This window comes from Heliangelus exortis, chromosome 2 (genome assembly GCF_036169615.1).
Source record: "Heliangelus exortis chromosome 2, bHelExo1.hap1, whole genome shotgun sequence".
NCBI lineage: Eukaryota > Metazoa > Chordata > Aves > Apodiformes > Trochilidae > Heliangelus > Heliangelus exortis.
Genome location: NC_092423.1, coordinates 118153898 through 118167996, shown reverse-complemented (window position 1 = coordinate 118167996; position 14099 = coordinate 118153898). Strand labels below are relative to the sequence as shown.

General features: G+C 37.6%; 1 protein-coding gene across 6 annotated transcripts in view; it reads left to right on the top strand.

The window, feature by feature from the left end:
• NCOA2 (nuclear receptor coactivator 2) overlaps window positions 1–14099 on the top strand; it is a 191340-nt gene that overhangs the window by 90725 nt on the left and 86516 nt on the right. Inside the window, exon 4 of one of the 6 annotated variants that reach the window (XM_071737761.1) lies at window positions 7709–7806. The exons of 4 other annotated variants lie outside the window; for them this stretch is intronic. The gene's annotated coding sequence lies outside the window, so the exon portion shown is untranslated. Of the gene's footprint in view, window positions 1–7670; window positions 7807–14099 lie in introns of all 6 variants that reach the window. One more of the 6 variants, XM_071737760.1, reaches the window with a different exon arrangement.

The window sequence follows — 14099 nt, the reverse complement described above, 5'->3', positions numbered from 1 at the left end:
TTCAGGGACTTGGCTGATCTTTTGTCAGGGTACCCTCTTCACTCAAGGTAAATGGCTTATACAGTGTTATTTCTTCTACCATTATTAACTTGAATTGTAGAAAATGTGGGTTCTTAGGAACCTGAGACAGGCAATTTGTAAAAATCTAAATAAGTCTCATATTAAGGGTGATTTGCCAAGAGTTTTAAGAAATAGTCCTGTGAACTGTGAGGTACTGCAGTTTGAAGATGAGACAATCATGACAACCATTTGTTTGAAGGATAAAGATGGGAGTCTCTTTGCCAAGAGCAAAGCAATGAAATTGCCATATATTCTTCCAAACTTGACTATTGTCCCCGTTTAGCTGGCCTTGTATCATCTTTTGCTTCAGTTACAGTACAGTCAACCACAGTCTTTTAGAAATTTAAACATGTCATCCATATGGTGGGTATCTTTGCTAGATTAGAGTAAAGTAATACTTTCCAAAGTGCTTTTGTGCAAAAATTTTGAATGTGTAAGTATGGTAGGGGCTACTAATTTTACATTGAGGAAAGATCTGTCAGCCCTGCTGTCCGCAGTTGGAAGCAATTGTAATGCGCCTGCCATCTATCTTCAAAGAATGGGCCTTACTTTAACTTTTCACACTGATGTACAACATAACATCGATACGTGTGTGTGTAGTTCTTAGGAGGGGACAGGGTTTGCTCTGTGTTTTAAGTATTTCAGGTTAAAATGATGAGCTGTATGCTGTTTCTGAGCCTTTCCCTTCAGTCATATGCATGCACCTTCTTTGCAGTTCATTTTAGGAAAAACCTAGAACAAACTGAAGTGGAAAAATAGATTTGTTTCCGAATTCAGTGTATTGAACTTTTCTCTTAAAAGTGAGCAATAGACCTGAGTCCTGACATGTTTCCTCTTTTATCTTTATCTTTAGAAATAAATATTCAACCCTAACCGCACTGGGGGTTATTTGAGATAGCGTAGCATTTCTGCTTAGAATTAGGTCAGTGTTAGAATGTTACATTTCGTTTCTACTGCAGATAATTACTTGCATACCTAAATTTCTTTTGCTTTCCTTTTTTTTTTTTTTCCCACTTTTTTTTTTTTTAAGATGAAATGAGTATTGTCTTCTATGTTTTAGAGCTGCCATTTGTTATTCCTGGCACTATTAGCAAACCTTAGCTTTTGACAGTGAACAAGTCCATTTTCTGCTGAACACATAACCATCATTGTTTTAAATATTCCTTAATACTCTACATTCAGTGATTACTGTTGTACCAGCACAGGTTTGATTTCTTTTTTTCTCTTTTACTGTCACTCAGTAAAATTTGAAGTTCTTAAATTTTCACAGTACTTCAGCTAAATCTCAATTTTGTCACATCAACCTCAGTATAAAAAGAAGTTGTCCAAAAGCTGATTTTTATTTCCTAACAGAGTATTTAATAATTTGATTTTAAATTAAATAAAATCCATCTGGTGCTACTTTTGCTTTTTTTGACCTGGTAGGCTGCAGTCTCTGGCTCTTGGTTTTCCCATTAAACTGTGTCATCTCTTACAGCCCTTGTAGGTTTTAGAAGTACTTGTGCTTGAGCTCAGATAAGCAGATAAGGTTTTTTCTTTTCATTATTTTGTCTGCTACTGATAGAAATTATCACCAGAACACTTAAAAAGTCTTACTAGAAAACCTAACTTTCTTTACTTTCTCTTCCAGACCTTGTATCATCCATTGATACACTGGACATTTAATAATACCAAAATATGGGGCATGACTCTGCTTTACTGCATACTAAATTCCCAACATCTAAGGCAGGAGGTTGTTCCTCAGTGTTTGCTGTTCATCAGCTTTTACCATTCAGCATTTGCACAGACTTTGTACTGTCTGCTTGACATAAGATTTGGGTAGAGAGAGATTTTGAGTAGGTAAATGCTGCATTTAATGATGCAGCATGAAATTAACATATTATTCTCAAATTTGTAAAGAGCAACCTGTGCCTGTGTTCCAGTCCCTCCCATGTCAAGCTGGTCGTGATGGGTAGTGGCATGTACCTCTTCTTCAGGGAGGTCTCTTGGAGGGGTGTGAAAGCCTGGAATTTCAGAGGCTTCAAGATGCAGTCTCCTGCTACAAGTGTGCTTCCTCCTCGCTGCTCACAGGATCTGACTGTTCAAAGCAAGGTCTGCAAGCCACTGGCACTTAAAAGGTGACTTCTGAACACAGATGAGACATGAGACTTTTATGACTTGACTTGGAAATGTTAACTCTGTCTTCAGAGAGAGGTCTAGGTGGAGAGACCCATGTATATTCATCTCCAGGTATGGTAATTTGCTGTATCCTTAACGAAAGGTAGAGGTCCCAACTAGAGTTAAACACAACAACTTTCTTTTTCAAGGAAAACCACAGGCAATGGATGAGATCTGGCTGAGTTCACAGCGTTGCAGTTATGGCCAGATGGAGCCTTAGACTGTGCTGCCCTCTCTGGTTATCAGAGACCATGAAATTTTACTAAATTATTTCTTCCTTTATCCTCTACCTTGACTGAATTATATTATGTAAGTTAGAAATAAATTTGTTTCAAGTTGAGACTACATGAAAGAAAACCTACCTTCTCCTTGGATGAAATAGTATGATTTTGTTCTGCTACTAATAATAAATGTTTTCTAGTCCGACTTTTGTCTAATTTAGACTTTTGTCTAAATTTAAATCCATTAATTTAAATCCATGTTATTGAATCTAGGCAGCTGTTGGTCCCCATAGAAGTACTTGTGTTCTTGGATGAGGTGAATTTAAAAAACTGAGCTGATTTTTAAACCAAATTCAGTTGAAGTTACATTCTATGGACCTAAAAATAATTTCTTTAAAAAGAAAAAATCCTGGACTCAACAGATGGTAGCAGTAGATACCTAACATCATATTAATAAAATATTTAGTACTATGCTGTAGTATTTCCATTCGGGTTCTGGTTTTCTCTGCTTGCTCAACTTCCTGTGCTGAGTTCCTCTCATGTGCTGTCAGCATGAGTGGAAGCAACCCACTGTCTTCAACTTGTCTGTTCTCTGTGGGTTGGGGCCCACATCCACCAGAGAGCATCTCCCCGAGTACAAACTGTAGGGAGCACCAGCAGCTACCATGGGGCAGAGACTCCAGAGCAGAGACTGTGGCTCTTTTTTAGTTTGCAGGAAGAGAAAGAGCTGAGACAGGAACTGACTGTTTCCAGAGCCTGCTGGAAGAACCCCTTTTTCTTTTCTCCCATGCCTTTTTTTAAAGGTGAGGGAATGAAGCAGTAGAGATTTATTAAATAAATTTTTAAATTAAAAAAAGAAACAAATCCCAAACATTATGCAAAAATCTCACTAACCAGGAGTCATCAGACTGGGTTTGGGGATTTTTGGAGGGGTTTTTTGTTTGTTTGTTTCCAAACAATGGACATGGGTGGACATGTCCATACAGAACTTAATTGCTATATATAGAACACACTACAGGGCTGAATTCTCCTGTTAGATATTGCAAAAACTTTCACACAGGATACCCTGAGGGGGTGGCTGGGTGCACACTTAAGAAGTTGTGAGAGCCTTGGTAATATATGTGCAAGCAGCATCAACATTTTCATACTACAGAGAGCCCTCAACAGTAGCATCTGAGAGACAAAGAGGAGGGAGAGTCTTTTCATTGCCCTTTTATGGAGAGAAGTTACAAGGTACTTAGCACTGCAGGTGGATGTACTGCTGATACAGAGACTGAGAAATGCAAAGTGCTCAAAATTCCAGTGGAAATACCTTGGATACAATTATTACGTCCCTCAAGGAGAAATGCAAAGGTTGGAAAACTAGATACATTTACAGCACACTAGAAAAAGAAAAATCTACTTAGTTTTGAAGTAGTGTCAGATTAAGAGTTCCTGAATTGATAAAATGTTAATGTCGTTGACATGTAAGTCAACAGGTTTCCAGTTCCAGCTTAAAAATGGTAACCTTTTTGTTAGTGTTTGGATTGAGGAATTTTTCAAATTGACCTAATATTTGAAAGCTGTATGCTTGCTTCTGCATTTAATGAAATGTAACACATGGAAAAGCACTGCACTGGTTTTGTTCCTTACCTGAGCAGTAATATGCTTATTGTGCTTCTTGGAAGTCAGTCAGTCCCAGTAGTTTCTGGGTGTCATCCTGTTTTGCTGGTGGAGGGCTTTGCCCCTCCAGTCTTTCTGACAAGCAGTACTCAGTATTGCCAAGTTAACTTTCCTATAAGTCTGCAGCCTCTTGCCTTGAATAAGGCCTGGAGAGTCAGCTTCATAAATTTTCTAACACATTATGACCTGTATTACTATTCTGCAGTGTAAACAAGGGCTGCCACTATAGTTGGCCATTATGGTACCAGTTTGGGTGCTCCAAACTTGGGAGGACTGAAGGGATTACGAAGATGAATTGGATACTGCTGGATATGGCATAGAGAGTGAAAGTAAGGACTGAGAAGAAAAATGGTTTGTGACTAAAAAGACTGAAAAGATGTAACCAGTCCTTGCCTCAGATGTGTGTATGTTAAAAGAAGGGCAAATAATGCCAGATTGTGTTATGGTATATCTTTCTCTTTGTCCAATCCATTCTTCTTAAAAGAAAATAAAGGAAGAAAAAGTAAATACAAACTAAAGAGAATTGTAAAATGCATGCAGTGAAAGCAGATTTTTCTCCTGCTCATCAATTTCATTTATTTACTCACATTAAAACATAAACTCTAAATATTTTAATGAAGGTACAGCTTCCCTGTGTCTATTGCAAAGCCACCTGTGGCTGGGCAAACAAAATGAGGTATTAATGAAATACATTTCTTACAGAAGAGTTAAATGAACTTCAGTGTAAAACATTTGTCTTAGATTAATATAAAAATACCTGTAGTGCCAGAGTTAAAGATCACCTGCTCATACCCAAAATGTGTATGGTTCCTGTGAAACTATTTAAAAGGAAGCAATAGCTATGTTGTTTCTATTGGAAGCATGTATTCTCTGACTCATAAAACCAGAGGCTTTTCTCCTTTGCAGTTGCATATTCAGACCAGTGTATTCTACATAGGATTTTTTTACTATTTTCTTCTTTCCCTTTTTGTCTAGAATCACTCTGTACAGTGGTACGTTCCCTCTACTCCATTTGCTTTATCTAAACTCTCTTTTTCACAAAACCAGCTTGTTAACAACTTCTGTATACTTTCATTCCTTTCTGTTTTCAATTCATTTTATAACTATAACAACCCTTTTCTATTACCTCTTTTTATTTGTACACAGTTCCTTCCCTAACACTGTGATTACTGGGTTTGTGTTCAACATATTGTCTTGGTTTTGAATTTCTCATCTTATGATTCCTGTGAATACCAGCACTACAGTTCTAGCTGTGGTATCTGGCTGGTATGGTCCCATTTTTTATGTTTTTCTCAGATTTGTACTTCACTAGTGAAGTATTTTGTGTGTGTGTGTTCTTGTGAAAGCTCATTTTCCTTCTGGGTCTTGTCTATTAATATATTTTCTTGAATATCAGAGATGGTGTCTGTAGTCTTCACAATTTTCCCCACATTTGTATAATTTTCCCTTTTCACCATTTTGCTTTATGCACCCTCCTTCAGCTAAGGAACTGATACACAAAATACAAGTGACACTTTGTTTTAGTAAGTGAGTTAAAATCGCAAAACAGTTACTGTTCTTTTGTTCTGAATAATGTTAAATATACTTACTCATAATGTATGGCACTTTGTACTCAGTTTAGTATATATGTTTATCTGTTTTTCTGCTGAATAGAGGATGTTACATAGTCTCTTTATGGAACCAGATTATATCCTCCTGGATTTAGGATCTTTTCTTATAGATTATCTCTAAAGTGTGGAAAAGGGAAGAGTAGAAAAAAGGATACATGCTTCTTCAGAAGGGGCCCCATTCCCATTCCATTTCCATCTCCTTTGATACAGAGAGGAGATACTTTGATCGTAGCCCTGGAGCAGGGACCCCACAGAGGGCAAGGCTGCTTTCCTGAGTAAAAAGCTGTCCCTAGGAGGAAGAGTAAACAGCAAAGGTGACAGGGCACTATTGGAAGAGATGGTGTGTATGGGATAGCCACAATTTCCTCACAACCTTGTATTTCTGTAATTACAACCACAGTCTCTAACACTAAGTTTCTCGGTTTGTAGAGAAACTGTAACTGTCTGATCAATGTTATCTTTCTAGAAGATAGTCTGGTGTGATAGGAACTGATGAAAGTAAAAGGAGAAGATAAATATGTTTCCCAGTTCAGATTGGAAAAGAATATGTACAAAGCTGCAAAAGTTGTTTTGTGGGTTTGAAAATTAAAGATGCTTTATCCACAGCTTTCTGAAACAGCATGCAAATCCTAACACTGAAATGTCAGATCAAAGGCTGCTCTGGTCCCTGCTCTCCTGCACTGCCCAGCACTGTCAGAAATAGACAGAACTGGGGGGAATAAATTTGGATGTCTTTATGCTGTATGCCAAGGTTAACAGGGGAAGGGTGTGCCAGCACAGAAAAGGTTTGTTCTGCTTCCAGTCTGTGAAATATTCTGGTGAAGGTAGCACAGAGCAGTGTGTTTGCCATGTGTACTTTGCCTTTCACAAGTAGGAAACCTTCTGAACCATGAGTTGCAAACCTGCCTGGGCCTTGGCAGTCAGGAGGGGTAGGAAGGCTAAATCTGAAGCTTAGGTAGGTTTCCCAACTGGGCAGTGTTGTTTAAAAAAATGTTGAAGATGTTTATCAGGGAGCTGAGCTGAAGTGAGATAAATGATGTTACTTTAAAAAAAAAAAAAAAAAAAAAAAGAAAAAAAAGAAAAGAAAAAAAAGGGAAGCACTCACATTGGAGCTTATAGCACAAATAATGTTATTTGTAATTTCTTGTATTTGCAGGAGAGTTGGGTGCCGGGAGGAGTTGAACCATAGGATGAGGATGTTGCTAAGAGTATTGCAGCAGTATTAAAATTACAGGCAAAAAATTTAAAGGACTCTAGGGAAAAAAGAGTAATTCTTGCATGCCAGATAGTCAGTATTGAGCATGCATAATATTCAGTTTAGTCTCATATGACATATTTATGACCAGTGTGTGTGCCTCAACGAAGGCACTGCCTGAAAACGTATTCATTAATTGGTTTTGGTGTAAGAAGTAGAAGGGGGTGCCTGCATTTCTCTTCTTCACCCCCAGCACGACTTGCTTTTTGGTAAAGAAAGCAGGAAAACGATTTCAAGTGTGCCGGGTTTGGGTTCCTCTTGGAGTTGTTCCCTTAAAATCAGCAGCAGAAAGGAGGGAGGGGAGTTACTCTGTCTATTATCATCAAGCTCTGCTAATGTAGCCCGGGCGCCACGTGACTGCAGAAAAGGCTATTATCTCAATGAAAAGGAAACTGCTTTTTAGAGCAGCAACTGAACAGAAGCAGGAGGAATTTTCGAGTACTCCACCATGCTGGATTGTCAAAGGGGGATCTCTCTGATCAGCAGTTAGGGAAGGATTAGCGTGGCCAGTTTGTCAGCTGTCATTAGAAGCAGATGACAGAGATGATAAGCTGCTGTGTGCGCACGTCCTCACTCAGCATGTGCTTTGGTTTACATCAAGACGTAATACTGGTCTGGAATAATGGAGAGCTGGTATTTTTAAGGCTCTAAATTTACAGGTAATTGTCTCTTTTTTTATTTTTATTATTATTTATTTTATTTTAGCTTTTTTCTTTTTTGCCTCCTGTTTTTAATTAAAAAAGCCGATGTGATGGATGGGGAATTTATCTACATCTTGGTCTGAAGACGCAGGAAAACTAGTGTGATCTGCCTTCAACTGCAAAGGCTGCAAGACAGCAAGGTGTGTTTCTGAAGTGCTGTGACTTCATTGTTAGTGCTCTCTTTTTTGCATGTATGTGTGCTCCCCTTTGCATCGTAGGTTTTTGGATGGTTTTGGGAGGGGGGGAGGAAGGAAGGTGAGGGGGGTTTTGATTTGGCAGGGTGGGAGAGGGAAGAGCTTATTTCTTTTTTTAAAAGACAGTTGTAATGACAATGTTTCTAAATAACAAATATATAGAAATAATGTAAATTTGATTCTGCAGTTTCTGTAGTTTTCCCCCTTTTTAATGGCTACAGGTGTACTTGTGGTTGCCTCTGACAGTTTTATGGGTTTATGAGGCTAAATATATCTTATTCAGCGCACAGGAAATATTTTTGTAAGCAAGTTTTCTGGCATTCAGAATCATACACAAACCTATCTATATTTTCCCACTGTCAAAAGGAGGTGGAGCCCAAGAGTGTTTTTTTCATTGCAGTAATTACTATTCTGTATTCAGTAGTTTCTGTGCACATAAAAAAGTACTGAGTAAGTCAGACTGAGACATTTCTGTTATAAAGCTTTCTCTTTCTGACCAAGAGCTTAAGTAGACAAAACACACTGAAACATTGTAGTTGTTATATAACTTTCTTTATTCTCTAATCCTAATAGTTTTCTTTACAAGTGTGCGATTCTGTGAACATAATGACATTCAGTTAATCTTCAGACCTTGTATTTATCTCATGGGTATGCATGCTGATGTCATTAAATATTTTGGCAGCATTTATCTTTCTTATAACCTTGGGAGGGCAAGATTTAATGTTGTGGATTATGTTAAATAATAATATCCCCTGAAAAACAGTATAGATAGTTACTTGTATTAAGTGGAGAATGTATGCTGTTGCCCCTGCTTGGGAAGCTATTTGCTGGCTTGTTGGCTTTATTTTCCTGTTGTATACAGCATTAATCCCAGCATTGCAGTTTGCCTCACAGCAATAACACTAATCCCAACCACCAAAAAAAAAAAAAAAAAAAATTAAATAATAAAAAAAAAAAGGCAAAACGAAGTGTTGATTGTAACTTCTCTAGAATTTTGCATCCAAAGTTAAGGGCAGGATTGAGAAGACATATAACTGATCATTGCTGCAGTGCACTGGCAGTTTGCTGAAAGTGTGTTTTCCCGGATTTGTGTTGAAATCGTAGTGGTGACTGTCATGCTTAGAATATGTTTAATAATTAACTAAATGCATACAGGAAATGCCTTAGTTTATTTTATTAAGGGCTTTGAAAAACTCGTGCTACTTTGAGATAGGAGGGGGGGGGGAAGGAAAATATTATTGTTTTTCAAATTAATGTAGTATGTGTTTGAAGAGACTTTATTTCATACTGTGAGGGCAGAGCCAGAAAAGTAAACAAGTTCGTGCTATTTATTTGCTTGTTCTCTTTTGTCTTGGTTTGGTTATTTTAATTGCAGTATACCTACATTTTGATAGAGAGCCCTGAGGCAAGGCGGTGCCATTGAGTAGAGGTTTCAGAGCCCGTCACGTTCACACAGCACCAAATGTTGAAGCCACAAGAACAATGAGACTTCCTCTCTGCTTCTTGTGTTTTCTTCCTTCATTACGGAAGATCTAACAAGATAGTGGGGGCAGAGTAGTGCTTACTGAAACGCTGGCGTCCCTGTTTTGTAGGAAAACAGATTTTGACTGCTTGTACAGTCTTTCTGATTTGTCTGATGCCTTTTAGAACATACTAAGGGGGAAAATTTGAACAAAATCAACCTTTTTTGTAGACTGTGTTCTTCAGGTGGCTCTGTGTCCTCACAAAACTCAAGCTGGGGTGTTTTCTTTCATAGCCAGTTTCTTGCAGAAGTGTGGTATGTACCATACATTAAACTTCAAGCACTATCTTTAACCAAAGTAATTTTGTTTGGGGAATTTGCCTACTCTTCAAAATGTATGCTGTCAACAGGGCTACACTGGTAATGTTCAAAAGGTGTTGCTCCCTATTTTTCCCTTTTTTAAAAATTTTTTTCATATCTTCTCTGTAAATTTCTTGTGCAAGGAAGGAGTGAAGACTTGACTGCAATTGCAAAATATACTGTGCTGTAAGAAAAAAGCCCTTCTTGGAAAGTCTGACCTAGAGGAGTACTTTGAAATATTTTATTTCACTTAGCATGATATTTAATTACAAATGTCATGAGGAAGTCAACTGGCTGGATAGATTTTTGCAGTGCTGCTTTATTTATTTACTTACACTAGTAAGGGGGGGGGGAGGGATGAGAAAAGGTGGGAAAACAACCTTGATTCTCCACTTCATTAACAAAAGGAATAAATTTGTTAGTGCACTACTATAGAATGGCCCTGTAGTTGTAATAAGGAAGCTGAGAACTGGGTCTGCTAGCCAGTCTATCAGAGCTGAGTGAAGGAGAAAACTGTCTGTAAGTTGCTAATCATTGTACCTGCAAGGAAATCCTGGTGGAGACATCTTACTGCCAGCATTCTTTGTTAGCTTTTCTTACTGACTTATGTTCAGCTGTGGCATACGTAGAAGAATGCCCTGAACTGGACTAAAAATTATTATTAGCAGGTAAATCTTTAATCTTTAAAGATGAGGGGTAAGATTTGAAAGGCTGTGTCTTTCAGAAATGGGCAGCACTTGGCAGTCTGTGGTTGATCCTGCAGGTGGTTTCCCTCATAACTGGAACTGTACAGTGATGGATTGGGAAAGGCTGGGTGGGATGAGAGGATAGAGGGTGTAACTAAGACAGCAAGAACTTGGTCAGGGTCTTATGTGAAGAAATTAACAAAAAGCTTATGATAAATTAATTTAATTTGCAGTGTGTGTTCTACCTGAATCTCCTCTTTGCTATTCCCATTTCATTTTCTCCTTGGCACACTGTCCCCAAACAACTTCATCAGGATATGGTTGTGCTTTGATTTTCCATTCCTGATAGTACAGCCTGATGTGACTAAGTAACCATCTAACACAAGATTCTTTTGAAAAAACTGCTAGAACTGCATGGTAATAAAATTATTTTTGTGGACTGAAGTTTTTGCAGGTGTTCAGTCCAACTAGTTGTAAATATATGTCATTTTTCACTTTGGAGCAATGTATTGTAGGCTGAAGGTAAGCTCCTTCTGTGAATGTAGTGGGTGTTTCTTTCCATCTTTTGTAATTGTATTTCATTATATTCCAAAATTTAAAATACTTGGAATATCTGCTAATTCTGTGATAATGTGATTATTCCTTATCATAAATTGTTTCATTAATTAACACAAATTCCAGTTTATTTTCACAAAGAAAATAAAATGGCTGATAATGAACATTCAGCTTTAATAGTAGAGTAACCTTGTTTTGCTTGGGCTGCAAGATACAAGCACAGTTGTGACAGGCCTACGGAGTGGTTTATGTCCTACAAAACAGAGAAATAACAGTTTGACATCTTCCTCTACTAGACCAGGAAGGAAATCCAAGCTTCTGTGAAGTCAGTGATAAAATTCTGATTTATTCAGTTGAGTTGCAATATCCCTAGAACTCTTCAGTTCTTTCCAGAATGTCATTTCTGCTGCTAATGGAGCTGTGGCAACGTTTATATAGTGTTTTCTGTAAGTGTTGTGGAGGCCAGAGGAATTCATGGAATTGAGAAGGAATCTGGGCAGAACTGAAGATTAGTTTGGAGGGGTGAGGAGCAATGACAGCAACACCACAGCCAAAGCTGAACCAGAAACAGAGAGAGGATGTGTCAGGGCAAGAATCATCTCTACTTTTTCCTGAGGCACTAGCTCTTAGCTTCTAAGACAGACTGGTCACTGTCTCATACAGCTATTCCTATGTATGTTTTATTTGATCATAGTCTGTATTTATATATTTGTGTGTCTGTGGGTAACAAGCATGTGTCCACAAGGTTTTCTTTCTTGGCAATTGACTAACTAAAGCAACTGGATTTACATGACTTGTGTTTTCCTTTTAAATGTTTAAAAGTCACAGTTAAACTCCCATCTTTTGTTATTGCTGGTTGCTGTGTTTTACCTAAGCAAACAAGAGTGTGAATGCAAACTGACACAGACATGACATTTGAAGGCTTAGTAATTGTTACTCTTGTTCACAGATTAGTAAAACTTTATTTGTTTAGGGTGTACAGGCTGTGGACATTTAACTTTTATCAAGTTAGTAGTATCTCATAACTGTTTGCAAGATGTTTCAGTGTGGCTGTGGTGTAATTTATTCTGCTAGTCTTCATTTTTGTGCTTAGTAACAAAGCCTGTAGGTAGTACTGTCAATGCCTTTGACAAGAGCTTAATACATCTAATAGATCTGTATTAAGATACAAAACTAATTCTGCATCTTGGGGGATGATGCAAGTATGATCATTAATGCATATTTCTGTATTCTCTTAAAAAGCATATAATAATAGTTCTTCAAAGTTTAAAAAGAAAAGAATAATATAATCTTTTTCCCTTGTGGAGCTGAGCCCTAGCATTCATTTGACTTTGGTCTGTTTTTAACTTGAAACCTTCTGGAATAAAAAAAGGTTGAGTTCTTGATTCTTGAAATATCAGAAGCCTGTGAGTATATAGGTGTATCTGGTGGGTATGTGTGGAATAGTTCACTCGCTCACCATGATAACTGTGTCAAAACGTGTACAAATGCTTTAGGTAATGTTTAGATACACTTCCTACAAATCAGTTTTAATTCGGTGCATGAAAAAATGGCCTGACGTTTACATTCCTAACAATAGGTGATTTGATAAAAGAGAAAAACAAACCTTCTTAGTGCTGTAGCTAAGTCAAAATCAGAACCATGAGTTTTAGGCACCAGAGAACATATACAGGAGGTGGGCTTTCTGAGCTGCAGGGAAAATTTCACTAAGATCATGTGTTTTCAGTCACAGCATCTACTGCAGGACTGAAGGAACATGATTTTGATGACAGGTTAGAACGGTGAAAGGTATGCAACAAAGAGATGCAACAAAGCAGCTCTTGCTGAGGCTTCAGTGCAGTCTTGGGTTGCACATCACATGGCACCTAAGGGGCAGCTCTTGAGTAAGATCACCACGTAGAGATGCTAAGTTTGTCCTAGGGACCAGCACCTCTCTAGCTGGTCGATGAAACTGAGGTTGACAAGTGATGGAACTCAAATTCATATGTGATAAGTTCAGTAACTCAATGTTTTAGTCTATACAGCTGATGTGGAAATGCCATGCTTTTCTTTCTGGCTCCCCCTCTTCTTTTTACTTTGACCCTTAAAGAACCAAGTTTCCTGAGCTTTGCATTAATGGAATATCTTTTATCTAAAGTAAACAGACTAATAGGCAGGTATTTGACAGGCAGTTAACTGAACTTAGATCCTAATGTAAGGCATGCCTGTGCCACTGAGATGTATAAATTCCTTTGCCTCTTGTGATCAATGTGATTTTTCTCACTGCTAAGATAAGCGTCTTGGCAATCACACTGAGCTGTATAAGCTTGCTGGCTTTGTTAGTAATGGCTGCATTTGTATCATGTTTATGAGATTAGAAAATGTTCCTGGATTTGAGTTTTTCCATCATGCCTGACACTTGCTAGAGCAGTTGTTTCAGTCTTCCCCTCTGGTCTCATTTTTCCCTTACTCTTTGGTGGTTTCACAGGGGGAAAGTTGGCGTGGGAATTTAAGTGGACAAATAACACTTTTAAAACTGATATTGGCAGAGAAGATAAAGTAGAAGTTAAAATATGCTTAACTCACAGTTCCAGAAGTACCATCAAATGGAAGTGAAAACTATTAAAATACCATGTTTCTATAATATTTTTCCATGTTGTTAGATTTGCTTCAATTGTAAGCTATGCTATTTGCAAAATTTTACTTTAAATCACAGTATATTTAAAATACTGTGCTTTTAAATAAGAAACAATCTAGATCAAATATTAAGATACTAAACGTGAAAATTTGTACTCATCTTTTCTGAGTGAAAAAGCTTGCAGGTGTAATATTTTTTGCAGCCATAGTTTTATATTCATCAAACGCAACCTAGAGGGTTAAATGGGTTTAGCATGACTTCTGTTTTCTTTTATTTCTTTTTACTTTTTTTTTTTTTTTTTTTTTAAACTTGACTACCCACCACAAACAGAGGCATGCAAGAGTGAGTGGCATATTTACAAATCATGTTCTGGCATTGTATTTTGTTTTTTATTCTGGTGTTTAAGGGGAGTTTTAGTGGTATTAAGCCACATTTCTCTCTCATTGAGTATTAAGAGTGAGAAACAATTCTTTATTACAAGAGAGAGGTAGAATCTCAAACCTGAAATTACTATCCAGAGACTTTAACAGTTTTGCAGTAACACCACCTGTGTCCTTTT